Consider the following 12,922-nt stretch of genomic DNA (forward strand, 5'->3'; position numbering starts at 1 on the left):
TTTTTTTTTTATTTCAAAATATCTTCTCTAACTTCCTAACTTCCTATCTTTTCAAAATTTGTTTCAACTAACTAACTAACTTTTTGTTTGTTTCTTAACTTTTTCAAAACCACCTAACTAACTCTCTCTCTCTCATTTTCAAAAATATCTTCCCCCTTTTTCAAAATTTCTTTTTTAATTTATTAATTATTTTATTTTTTTAAATCTTAATTTTCGAAAATTACTAACATTTTTCAAAAACTGTTTTCAAAAAAAAAAAAAATCACTAACTCCTTTTCAAAATTAATTTTCGAAAATTCCCTCCTTCTCTCTCATCCTATTCTATTTATTCATTCATTAACTAACATCTCTTCCTCACATCATCACCAAATTCGAACCCCCTCTTCTATCTATGTTCGAATTTCTTCTTCTTTTCTTCTACTAACAATAAGGATCCTCTTTACTGTGACATAGAGTTGGATTCTCAACCCAAAGACAGCCTGAACTCTTGGGATAAGCTGGTCACAGCTTTCTTAGCCAAGTACTTTCCTCCTCAAAAGCTGAGCAAGCTTAGAGCTGATGTTCAAACCTTCAGACAGAAAGAAGGTGAATCCCTCTATGAAGCTTGGGAAAGATACAAACAGTTGACCAAAAAGTGTCCTTCTGACATGCTTTCAGAATGGACCATCCTGGATATATTCTATGATGGTTTATCTGAGCTATCAAAGATGTCACTGGACACTTCTGCAGGTGGATCCATTCACCTAAAGAAAACGCCTGCAGAAGCTCAAGAACTCATTGACATGGTTGCTAATAACCAGTTCATGTACACTTCTGAAAGGAATCCTGTGAATAATGGGACACCTATGAAGAAGGGAGTTCTTGAAGTTGATACTCTGAATGCCATATTGGCTCAGAATAAAATATTGACTCAGCAAGTCAATATGATCTCTCAGAGTCTGAATGGAATGCAAGCTGCATCCAACAGTACTCAAGAGGCATCTTCTGAAGAAGAAGCCTATGATCCTGAGAACCCTGCAATAGCAGAGGTAAATTACTTAGGTGAACCTTATGGAAACACCTATAACTCAACATGGAGAAATCATCCAAATTTCTCATGGAAGGATCAAAAGCCCCAACAAGGCTTTAATAATGGTGGAAGAAACAGGTTTAGCAACAGCAAACCTTTTCCATCATCAACTCAGCAACAGACAGAGAACTCTGAACAAAATGCTTCTAATTTAGCAAATCTAGTCTCTGATCTATCTAAGGCCACTGTAAGTTTCATGAATGAAACAAGGTCTTCCATTAGAAATCTGGAAGCACAAGTGGGCCAGCTGAGTAAAAGGATCACTGAAATCCCTCCTAGTACTCTCCCTAGCAATACAGAAGAGAACCCAAAAGGAGAGTGCAAGGCCATTGACATAAGCGCCATGGCCGAACCTGTGAGGAGAGGAGAGGACGTGAATCCCAAGGAGGAATACCTCCAGGGACGTCCAGTGATTAATAAGGAGCTTCCCTCTGGGGAACCAAAGGACTCTGAGGCTCATCTAGAGACCATAGAGATTCCATTGAACCTCCTTATACCCTTCATGAGCTCTGATGAGTATTCCTCTTCAGAAGAGAATGAGGATGTTACTGAAGAGCAAACTGCCAAGTTTCTTGGTGCAATCATGAAGCTGAATGCCAAATTATTTGGCATTGATACTTGGGAAGTTGATCCTCCCTTGTTCATCAATGAACTAAGTGATCTGGATCAACTGACATTGCCTCAGAAGAGACAGGATCCTGGAAAGTTCATAATACCCTGCACCATAGGCACCATGATCTTTAAGGCTCTGTGTGACCTTGGTTCAGGAATAAACCTCATGCCCGTCTCTGTAATAGAGAAACTGGGAATCTATGGGGTACAAGCTGCTAAAATCTCATTAGAGATGGCAGACAGCTCAAGAAAACAGGCATATGGACAAGTAGAGGACGTGTTAGTAAAGGTTGAGGGCCTTTACATCCCTGCTGATTTCATAGTCCTAGATACTGGAAAGGAAGAGGATGAATCCATCATCCTAGGAAGACCTTTCCTGGCCACAGCAAGAGCTGTGATTGATGTTGACAGAGGTAAAATAGTCCTTCAATGGAATGAGAACTCCCTTGTATTCAAAACTCAAGGATCTCCCTCTGCAACCATGGAGAGGAAGCTTGAAAAGCTTCTCTCAAAGCAGAGTCAACCAGAGCTCCCACAGTCAAACTCTATGTTTGGTGTTGGGAGGCCACAACCAAACTCTAAGTTTGGTGTTGAACTCCCATATCCAAACTCTAAGTTTGGTGTTGGAGAGTTTCAACAAAGCTCTGCACATCTGTGAGGCTCCATGAGAGCCCACTGTCAAGCTATTGACATTAAAGAAGCGCTTGTTGGGAGGCAACCCAATGTTTATCTAATACTTATTTTTATTGTTTTTCATGTTTTCTTAGGTTCATGATCATGTGGAGTCACAAAATAAATAGAAAAATTGAAAACAGAATCAAAAACAGCAGAAGAAAAATCACACCCTGGAGGAGCATCTGTCTGGCGTTCAGCGCCAGAACAGAGCATGGTTCTGGCGCTGAACGCCCAAAATGGGCAGCTTCTGGGCGCTGAACGCCAGAACAGGCATGGTTCTGGCGTTCAACGCCAGAAATGGCACACAAATGGGCGTTGAACGCCCAAAATGGCCACCAACCTGGCGCTGAACGCCCAGAGTTGGGTACAAAGGCATTTTTATATGCCTAATGGGTGCAGGGATGTAATTCCTTGAACACCTCAGGACCTGTGGACCTCACAGGATCCACTCAGGATCTGTGGACCCCACAGGATCCACTCAGGATCTGTGGACCCCACAGGATCCCCACCTACCTCCACGCACTTCTTCTCACCACTCTCTTTCACACAACCCCATAAACACTCTTCCCTAAAAACCCCTCACCAATCACCTCAATCTCTCTTCCCCACTAAACCTTCACCACTCACATCCACCCACTCTTCCCAATAAACCTACCTCATAAACTCCACCTACCTTCAAAATTCAAAACCAATTTCCCACCCAAACCCACCCATATGGCCGAACCTTAACCCCCCCTCCATTCCCTATATAAAGACCTCCATTCTTCACCAAATTCACACAACACAACCCCTCTATACCCTTCTTGGCCGAACCACATCACCCTCTCCCTCTCCTCCATTTCTTCTTCTTCTTCATCTATTCTTTTGTTTATTGCTCGAGGGCGAGCAATATTCTAAGTTTGGTGTGGTAAAAGCATAGCTTTTTTGTTTTTCCATTACCATTGATGGCACCCAAGACCGGAGAATCCTCTAGAAGAGGGAAAGGGAAGACAAAAGCTTCCACATCTGAGTCATGGAAGATGGAAAGGTTCATCTCCAAAGCCCATCAAGACCACTTCTATGATGTTGTGGCCAAGAAGAAGGTGATCCCTGAGGTCCCTTTTAAACTCAAAAGAAATGAGTATCCGGAGATCCGACATGAAATTCAAAGAAGAGGTTGGGAAGTTCTAACAAATCCCATCCAACAAGTCGGCATCCTAATGGTTCAAGAGTTCTATGCCAATGCATGGATCACCAAGAACCATGATCAAAGTAAGAACCCGGATCCAAAGAACTATGTTACAATGGTTCGGGGGAAATACTTAGATTTTAGTCCGGAGAATGTGAGGTTGGCGTTCAACTTGCCATACATGGAAGAGAACGCACGCCCCTACACAAGGAGAGTCAACTTTGGTCAAAGGTTGGACCAAGTCCTTATGGACATATGTGTAGAAGGAGCTCAATGGAAGATTGACTCCAAAGGCAAGCCGGTTCAACTAAGAAGATTGGACCTCAAGCCTATAGCTAGAGGATGGTTGGAGTTTATTCAATGCTCAATCATTCCCACTAGCAACCGGTCTGAAGTCACTATAGACCGGGCCATCATGATCCATAGCATCATGATTGGAGAAGAGGTGGAAGTTCATGAGATTATACCTCAAGAACTCTACAAGGTGGCTGACAAGTCCTCCACCATGGCAAGGTTAGCCTTATCTCACCTCATTTGCCACCTATGCAATTCAGCTAGAATTGACATAGAGGGAGATATCCTCATTAAAGAGGACAAGCCCATCACTAAGAAAAAGATGGAGCAAGCAAGAGAGCCCAATCATGGAGCTCAAGAGGCGCAAGAAGCTCATTTCAATGAGATCCCGGAGATGCCTCAAATGCACTTTCCTCCACAAAATTATTGGGAGCAAATCAACACCTCCCTATGAGAATTGAGTTCCAATATGGGACAACTAAGGGTGGAACATCAAGAGCACTCCATCATGCTTCATGAAATAAGAGAAGATCAAAAAGCAATGAGGGAGGAGCAACAAAGACAAGGAAGAGACATAGAAGAGCTCAAGGACATCATTGGTTCCTCAAGAAGGAAACGCCACCATCACTAAGGTGGATTCATTCCTTGTTCTTGCTTTCTCTGTTTTTCGTTTTCTGTATTATGTGCTTATCTATGTTTGTGCCTTCATTACATGATCATTAGTAGTTAGTAACTTTGTCTTAAAGATATGAATGTCCTATGAATCCATCACCTCTCTCAAATGAAAAATGTTTTAATTCAAAAGAACAAGAAGTACATGAGTTTCGAATTTATCCTTGAACTTAGTTTAATTATATTGATGTGGTGACAATGCTTCTTGTTTTCTGAATGTATGCTTGAACAGTGCATATGTCTTTTGAAGTTGTTGTTTAAGAATGTTAAATATGTTGGCTCTTGAAAGAATGATGACTAGGAGACATGTTATTTGATAATCTGAAAAATCATAAAAATGATTCTTGAAGCAAGAAAAAGCAGCAAAGAACAAAGCTTGCAGAAAAAAAAAAGAAGAAAAAAGAAAAAAATAGGCGAAAAAAAAAAGAAAAAAAGAAAAAGCAAGCAGAAAAAGCCAATAACCCTTAAAACCAAAAGACAAGGGCAAATAAAAAGGATCCCAAGGCTTTGAGCATCAGTGGATAGGAGGGCCTAAAGGAATAAAATCCTGGTCTAAGCGGCTAAACCAAGCTGTCCCTAACCATGTGCTTGTGGCGTGTAAGTGTCAAGTGAAAACTTGAGACTGAGCGGTTAAAGTCAAGGTCCAAAGCAAAAACAAAGAGTGTGCTTAAGAACCCTGGACACCTCTAATTGGGGACTCTAGCAAAGCTGAGTCACAATCTGAAAAGGTTCACCCAATTATGTGTCTGTGGCATTTATGTATCCGGTGGTAATACTCGAAAACAAAGTGCTTAGGGCCACGGCCAAGACTCATAAAGAAGCTGTGTTCAAGAATCATCATACTGAACTAGAAGAGTCAATAACACTATTCGAAATCTGAAGTTCCTATAGATGCCAATCATTCTGAAACCTCAATGGATAAAGTGAGATGCCAAAACTATTCAAGAGGCAAAAAGCTATAAGTCCCGCTCATATGATTGAAGCTCTGTTTCATTGATAGTTTGGAATTTATAGTATATTCTCTTCTTTTTATCCTATTTGATTTTCAGTTGCTTTGGGACAAGCAACAATTTAAGTTTGGTGTTGTGATGAGCGGATAATTTATACGCTTTTTGGCATTGTTTTTAGCATGTTTTTAGTAGGATCTAGTTACTTTTAGGGATGTTTTCATTAGTTTTTATGTTAAATTCACATTTCTGGACTTTACTATGAGTTTGTGTGTTTTTCTGTGATTTCAGGTATTTTCTGGCTGAAATTGAGGGACTTGAGCAGAAATCAGATTCAGAGGTTGAAAAAGGACTGCTGATGCTGTTGGATTCTGACCTCCCTGCACTCAAAGTGAATTTTCTGGAGCTACAGAACTTGAAATGGCGCGCTTCCAATTGCGTTGGAAAGTAGACATCCAGGGCTTTCCAGCAATATATAATAGTCCATACTTTGGCTAAGAATTGACGACGTAAACTGGCGTTCAACGCCAGCCTTCTGCCCAAATCTAGCGTCCAGCGCCAGAAAAGGATCCAAAACCAGAGTTGAACGCCCAAACTGGCACAGAAACTGGCGTTCAACTCCACAAATGGCCTCTGCACGTGCAACACTCAGGCTCAGCCCAAACACACACCAAGTGGGCCCCGGAAGTGGATTTATGCATCAATTACTTACTCATGTAAACCCTAGTAGCTAGTTTATTATAAATAGGACCTCTTACTATTGTCTTTTAGACCATCTTTGGATTACCTTATGATCCTTTGATCACGTTTTAGGGGGCTGGCTATCTCGACCATGCCTGGACCTTCACTTATGTATTTTTAACGGTAGAGTTTCTACACTCCATAGATTAAGGTGTGGAGCTCTGCTGTTCCTCATAGATTAATGCAAAGTACTACTGTTTTCTATTCAATTCATCCTATTTCGCTTCTAAGGTATCCATTCGTACCCAAGAACGTGATGAAGGTGATGATTATGTGTGACGCTCATCATCCTTCTCCCTTATGAATGCGTGCCTGACAAACACTTCTGTTCTACATGAATTGAGCTAGAATGAATATCTCTTAGATCTCCTAACCAGAATCTTTGTGGCGTAAGCTAGAATGATGGCGGCATTCAAGAGAATCCGGAAAGTCTAAACCTTGTCTGTGGTATTCTGAGTAGGATTCAATGATTGAATGACTGTGACGAGCTCCTAACTCGCGATTGCAGGGCGTTAGTGAAAGACGCAAAAGGATAGTAAATCCTATTCCAGCATGATCGAGAACCGACAGATGAATAGCCGTGCCGTGACAGGGTGCGTGAGCATATTATTCACTGAGAGGATAAGATGAAGCCATTGGCAAGGGTGATGCCTCCAAACGATTAGCCGTGCCGTGACAGGGCATTGGATCATTTTCCCGAGAGATGACCGAAAGTAGCCATTGACAGTGGTGATGTATCACATAAAGCCAGCCATGGAAAGGAGTAAGACTGACTGGATGAAGATAGCAGGAAAGCAGAGGTTCAGAGGAACGAAAGCATCTCCATTCACTTATCTGAAATTCCTATCAATGAATTACATAAGTGTCTCTATCTCTATTTTATTAATTAATATTCGAAAACACCATTATCACTTTATATCTGCCTGACTGAGATTTACAAGGTGACCATAGCTTGCTTCATACCAACAATCTCCGTGGGATTCGACCCTTACTCACGTAAGGTATTACTTGGACGACCCAGTGCACTTGCTGGTTAGTTGTATCGAAGTTGTGACAATTATGAATTAAGATCAGAGCACCAAGCTTTGGAGCCATTACCAGGATTTGTTCGAGCCTGGAGATCACAATTTCGTGCACCACGCCTATAGCTAATTATCTAGTTAGCCATACCTTCTCTCCCAATTTTACTAAGCATAAAAAGGACAAGCTGAAAAGCGAGTCCAAATATTATATATGACATGACCCATATGTATGGAGGTATGGTGCTGACCAGATAATTAGAAAGTGTGTGCCTCAATCAGAATTCCATTCCATTTTAGAGGGCTGCCACTCCTCTAAGAGTGGTGGACATTTTGGTCCTCAAAGAACAGCTAGAAAAATTCTGGACTGTGGATTCTGGTGGCCTACTCTTTTTAAGGATGCTACTGCCTTCTGCAAATCTTATTCCCCATGCCAAAGATTTGGAAATATATCCAAGAGGGATCAGATGCCCCAACAGCTTATGCTATTCTTTGAAATTTTTTATGTTTGGTGCATTGACTTCATAGGTCCATTCCCAAACTCTAGTGGTTTCTTATATATATTGTTAGCTGTAGATTATGTTCCTAAATGGGTAGAAGCAATTTCTACCCGTACTAATGATGCTAACACTGTTGTCTCCTTTGTTAGAAACCATATTATCTATCGCTTTGGATCACCATGAGCAATTGTGAGTGATCAAGGCACTCACTTTTGTAATAGAAGATTAGCAGGTCTACTGAAGAAGCATGGGATTATCCACAAGGTAGCAACAGCTTACCATCCCCAGACCAATGGGCAAGCCAAGGTGTTTAACAGAGAGATAAAGTGCATACTGGAGAAGATTGTCAAGCCTCATAGGAAGGACTGGAGCACCAGACTTGTTGATGTGCTTTGGGCTTATCGAACAGCATACAAGACACCCATCGGAATGAGTCCCTTCTGCCTAGTATACAGAAAGGCTTGTCACCTTCCAGTAGAGGTGAAACACAGGCTTTCTGGGCTGTGCGGGACCGCAACATGGGATTTGAGAAGGCTAGTGCTGAAAGGAAGCTGCAACTTAGCAGAACTGGAAGCTTATGACAACTCCAGACTATATAAAGAGAAGGTGAAGGCTGTGCATGACAAGCATATCAAGAGAAGAGAGTTCAGACCTGGGGAGCTAGTTCTCCTCTATAACTCAAGGCTGAGACTCATGCCAGGAAAGCTGAAATCCAGATGGGAAGGCCCCTACATAGTAGAGAAGGCAGAGCCATACGGAGTCTTTCACCTGAGTCATCCTTAAAGTTCCAACTTCATCAAGGTCAATGGACAACGCTTAAAGCTATATCATGGTCAGAAGATGAAGGACAATAAAGAGCTAAAGGTCTTCCTCTTGGATGACCCACCAACAGAAGCAGAATGAGCTTATGGACCGTTGATGAATCCATATTTGATGATGACTTTTGGTTAGAATTGAATGGATTTTCATCACATAAACTCACACTTACTCCCTTGAATAGCATGCTTTTGATCTCTCCTCCCAATTTGTGCTTGATCATGAAAATATGCTCTTGTATACTTAATTTAATCAATTTTATTCCATTTTCCTTCCATTCGATGCCTTGATGTTGTTGGTGAAGTGCTTTTAGGTGTATAAGGTTGGAATGTTTTGGAGAAAATGGAAGAAGAGCATGCAAAGTGGAGGAAGCAAGAGAAATCAAAGGAGTGAGCTCAGAGACGTGTGCGTGCTCACAGCTACCTGTGCGTACGCACCGCCTTCCAACCAGAGTGCGTGGAGTGCAGCGAGCGCGTCGCACGTCCATCCATGCATCGCGTAATGTGCGTGCGCACACCTTCTTGTGCGTCCGCACAGGTGTCCGCACATGACTTCATTAAAATAGCACGTACCTCGCGATTTGAGGGCTTTAGAGGCCTATTTTTGAAGTCTTCTAGCTCATATTGGAGGGGAGAATGTAGCCATAACATACCATATCATTTTTGTATAGTTTAGGAGTAGTGGTACGAAGTTTTAGTTTAGTTTTTCTCTAAGTTTTTCATCATCTCTATTAGGATTTATATTAGGGTTTTACATTCAAGTGCCATTTCCATTTTTGATCTTGGATTTTGCAAGCTCTCATTGTAAGTAATTTCTTGTTATTACTCTTTATAGTTACATTGTCATTGCTCTTTCTTCTAATTCAAGTTATAGTTCAATTTTGCTTTTCTCTTGCAATTTCAATTTCTTGTTTATGAATTTGATGTTGGATGTTGATTATATGCTCTCTTGTGTTATCTTTGTTGATTGAGATCAATTGTTGCTTTAGTTTTAAGGCTTTACTCATTTTGCTCACCAGGTGTTTGACAAAATGTCAAACATGGTTTTAGGCTAAATTTTTGGTTCTTGGCTTTGGGAAAGTGAGCAATTGGATTTCTAGAGTTGGAATGTCCAATATTTAATTTCAATTCTTGGGTTTTTAATTGTCCTTGTTCCCAGTAACACTAATTTGTTGCTAAGATAATTAGCAAGCAAGTTAGGATTTATGGTTAAGTACACTTATGCTCATTTAACTTACCTTCCGATGTGAGGGTTGATCAAGTGAGACTAATCCATCATAATTGTCATAGTTGTGGTTGATCAAGTTAAGCACCCTTTGCTCACTCCAAACCAAGACTCTTTATCTTTATGCTTTCAATCTTTTATACCTTTATAAGTTGATTTCTTTCATACTTTACTTGTTTATATTACATAGTCAGTTCTTTAATTTCTTAATGCATTCAATCATTTTTGCATGTTCTTTTATTGCTTTATATGTTCATTTCTTCATTCACAACCCATTGATCACTACAACAGGAATTCCACACTCATTGTTCTAAAGTTCTCCTTGGGAGACAACTTGGGAGTCTAATACTCTCGGTTTTAATTTAGTTTTGCTTGTAACATATCTTGTGAATTTCCAATTTGATCCGAAGGGTCAATTTGTCGGGTTGGGACTATACTTACAATGTTAAATCTGTTTCCTTTGGATAACCGAGTTCCTAACCCACATGCGAATTGAACCTCCGTCCTATCAAATTTTGGCGTTGTTGCCGGGGAGTTCACTTTATGTGCAATGAGTGCTACAATTTTTGGATGTTGTAAATATGTGAATATTGTGAATACTTGATTTTGGTTTGCTACTTAGCACTAATTGTAGATACCACATTCCTCTTAGATTAACTTTCGTAGTTTTTGGTTGTTAAGTTGGTTCTTGTTTACTTGTCTATTTGTGTTTTGCCCTTCATAATTCCATGGTTTTATTGCCTCCTCAGTTGAATGGCACGGTCGCTTCTAGACCCGAGCTTGGCCACTTTTGATCCGGAAATTGAACAAACTTTAGCTTGTTTAAGGCAAGCTTGGCGCCGGCTAGCTTTTGTAAATAGTGAATCGGGTTTGCTTGACGAGCACTCCCATTCACTATCACCAACCATCCATGACCATCATTCTCCAATCAACGAGGAGACTCTATATTCCTCCGTGGGGAGTACTGAATTCTCTTTGAGTGACTCAGGTGACACCAAAATGGCAGACCCACCTAGGAAAATCACCTTGAAGGAGGCCGGAGCTCCTGATCTTAACTTGCAACCACTACAGATCTTGTGTCCGGCCTTAGACCCAAATTTTGAGCTCAAGTCTGGCACAATAAACTTGTTCTCCAAGTACAATGGATTGCCTAGAGAGGATCCCTTGAAGCATCTCAAGGATTTCCATGTTGCTTGTGCAACTGCAAGAAGACATGGGGCTGATGAAGCTACAGTGTTGGTCTTTGCCTTTCCTTTTTCTTTGGAAGGAAAAGCGAAGGAGTGATTTTATACTCAGACGGGTGAGGTTAGATCCAACTGAGACTTGTTGCGTAAAGAGTTTTTGGAAAAGTTCTACCCTCCCCAGAAAACAGACAAGTTGCGAAGAGAGATTTCTTGCATTGTGCAACGGGATGGGGAGACCTTGTATGAATATTGGAAGAGATGCAAGAAGTTGCTAAAGGCTTGCCCTCACCATAAGATTGATGAGCTGGTTCTTATCAGTTATTTCTGTCAAGGAATGCATCACCAAGACAAGCTTTTCCTTGATGCCACGAGTGGAGGTTCATTGACTAAGAACAAGATCGCTGCGGAGGCATGGGAAGTTATATCAGACTTTGCAGACTCAACTCAGCACTCAAGGGCGAGGAGCCCACAACCAAAAGCTGTGAATGAAATTTCTCCCTCCGGAGATGCTATTTTGACCAAGACCCTTGGTGAAATGACAATTATTTTGCGACAACTCACCCAAGGGCAACAAATTCCCCAAGCTTTGATAAGTGCTCAACCTCAACCTCAAAGGATCGAAGGACCACCAAGGATATGTGGTGTTTGTTCGTGTAACACTCATTACACCGATGAGTGTCCTCAGCTCAAGGAGGACACTACATTGGTGGTAGCTAACTCTTACCCACAAAAGCCAAATTATAACCAAGGATCCAACCAACATAGAGGAAACCAAAACCAAGGGTGGAGGGATAACTCAAACAAAAGGTGGAACCAAGCTCCTCAAGCTCATCCCAACCAAAACACCCAAGTCTACTACTATCAACAACCCCAAGGTAAACCACAATACCAACAACCATACTAACAACCATACCAACAACCCCCACAATCTCAACCTCAAGGGAAATACCAACACCCGCATAGTAGGCCTAGCCCTCCTCAAGTTAACCAAGCCCTTCCCTCTAACCAACCTCACATGAATGACACAATTCACACCTTCATGCAAGAACAACGAGAGTTCCACAAGAAACAAGAAGCATATATGGCTACAATAGCCGATGCCCTTTCACGTCTAACTCTTCCTCCTCCAACCACGCAAAATACCCAACAAGCTTCAACCTCAAGTAGTTTACCCTCCCAACCTCAACGTAATTCTAAGGTAGCATCAATGCCATTATCTTTAGGAGCGGCACCAAATTGGATAAGAATGTTGCCATACCTACAAAGTTGAGTGAGGAGACAAACAACGAAGACGTGGGAGATGAAGTGGAAGTGATGAGGATGAAGATGAAGGTGTTGATAAAAGCAAAGAAGAACCACCTAAGGTCATGGAGCCAAAGAGAAAGACGTTGCTTGAAAAGCCTTTGCCCATTACATTCCCATCTTTAGCCAAGAAGGCTAAGAAACAAAAAGAGCTTGACCCCACTATGGTGGAACTTTTCAAGAATGTTGAAGTCACTGTTCCTCTATTCTAAGCAATTCAACAAGTGCCATGATATGCCAAGTTCCTTAAAAATATTTGCACTCACAAAGAAAAGCTTGGCAACCTTAACACAAGGCCGGTAGATGATTCTATCTCTTCCTTACTTCCTGAAAAATGCAAGGATCCCAGCCCATGTTTGGTCACTTGTTTGATTGGCAGAATTAAATTCATGGATTGCATGTGTGATCTGGGGGTGTGCATGAGCATTATGCCGCTCCCCGTTTACGAAAGATTGAATTTGGCACCCCTAAAGAGGTTCGGAGCGAGGTTCGTGCTAGCCGATAAGAGTATTGTGTCTGTTGTTGGGATTGCCAAAAATGTCCTAGTCAACATTCAAGGATTGCTCTTCCCAGTTGATTTTCACATCTTGGAGACACCTCCCATTGACTCAAGCAAGCCATCATCCATACTCCTTGGAAGGCCATTCTTAAAGACAGCCCGTTTTAAGCTGGATGCACATTCGGGAGTCTATTCTTTTG

General features: G+C 41.4%; 2 non-coding genes across 2 annotated transcripts; both read right to left on the reverse strand.

Moving 5' to 3' along the window:
- Positions 1 to 545: 545 nt before the first annotated feature.
- LOC148561467 (small nucleolar RNA R71) lies at positions 546 to 653 on the reverse strand. Its single transcript, XR_015887337.1, has one exon. It is a non-coding gene; the product is annotated as a small nucleolar RNA R71 (small nucleolar RNA).
- A 10,458-nt stretch (positions 654 to 11,111) lies between these two features.
- Positions 11,112 to 11,218, reverse strand: LOC148561468 (small nucleolar RNA R71). Its single transcript, XR_015886716.1, has one exon. It is a non-coding gene; the product is annotated as a small nucleolar RNA R71 (small nucleolar RNA).
- Positions 11,219 to 12,922: the final 1,704 nt, after the last annotated feature.

Source organism: Arachis ipaensis, chromosome B6 (assembly GCF_059453495.1).
Source record: "Arachis ipaensis isolate K30076 ecotype BB chromosome B6, ASM5945349v1, whole genome shotgun sequence".
In the NCBI taxonomy this organism is placed as follows: Eukaryota; Viridiplantae; Streptophyta; class Magnoliopsida; order Fabales; family Fabaceae; genus Arachis; species Arachis ipaensis.